The sequence below is a fragment of the Petromyzon marinus genome, chromosome 77 (genome assembly GCF_048934315.1).
Source record: "Petromyzon marinus isolate PM22_M1 ecotype Great Lakes invasive population chromosome 77, UKy_Petmar_22M1.pri1.0, whole genome shotgun sequence".
Taxonomy (NCBI): Eukaryota; Metazoa; Chordata; class Hyperoartia; order Petromyzontiformes; family Petromyzontidae; genus Petromyzon; species Petromyzon marinus.
The window spans coordinates 5,281,852-5,282,465 of record NC_133743.1 but is presented as its reverse complement, the minus strand read 5'-3'; positions in this window follow the sequence as shown (position 1 = coordinate 5,282,465).

Here is a 614-nt window from a genome sequence, read left to right as displayed (position 1 = left end):
GTGAGTGAGTGAGTGGTGAGTGTGTGAGTGGTGGGTGAGTGTCTGTGTGAGTGGGTGAGTGTGTGTGAGTGGTGAGTGAGTGTGTGAGTGTGTGAGTGAGTGAGTGTGTGAGTGAGTGGGTGGGTGAGTGAGTGGGTGGGTGAGTGAGTGTGTGCGTGGTGAGTGGGTGAGTGAGTGAGTAAGTGGGTGAGTGAGTGGGTGAGTGGGTGAGTGAGTGGGTGAGTGAGTGAGTGTGTGAGTGTGTGTGTGAGTGGTGAGTCGGTGGTGAGTGGGTGAGTGGTGAGTGTGTGAGTAGTGGGTGGTGAGTGGGTGGTGAGTGGGTGAGTGGTGAGTGTGTGAGTGAGTGGGTGTGTGAGTGAGTGGGTGAGTGGTGAGTGAGTGTGTGTATGTGTGTGAGTGAGTAAGTGGGTGAGTGAGTGAGTGTGTGAGTGGGTGAGTGAGTGGTGAGTGGGTGAGTGAGTGGTGAGTGGGTGAGTGAGTGGTGAGTGGGTGGGTGAGTGTGTGGGTGAGTGTGTGAGTGAGTGAGTGGGTGGGTGAGTGTGTTAGTGGTGAGTGGGTGAGTGAGTGGTGGGTGAGTGAGTTGTGAGTGGGTGTGTGAGTGGTGAGTAGGTGGG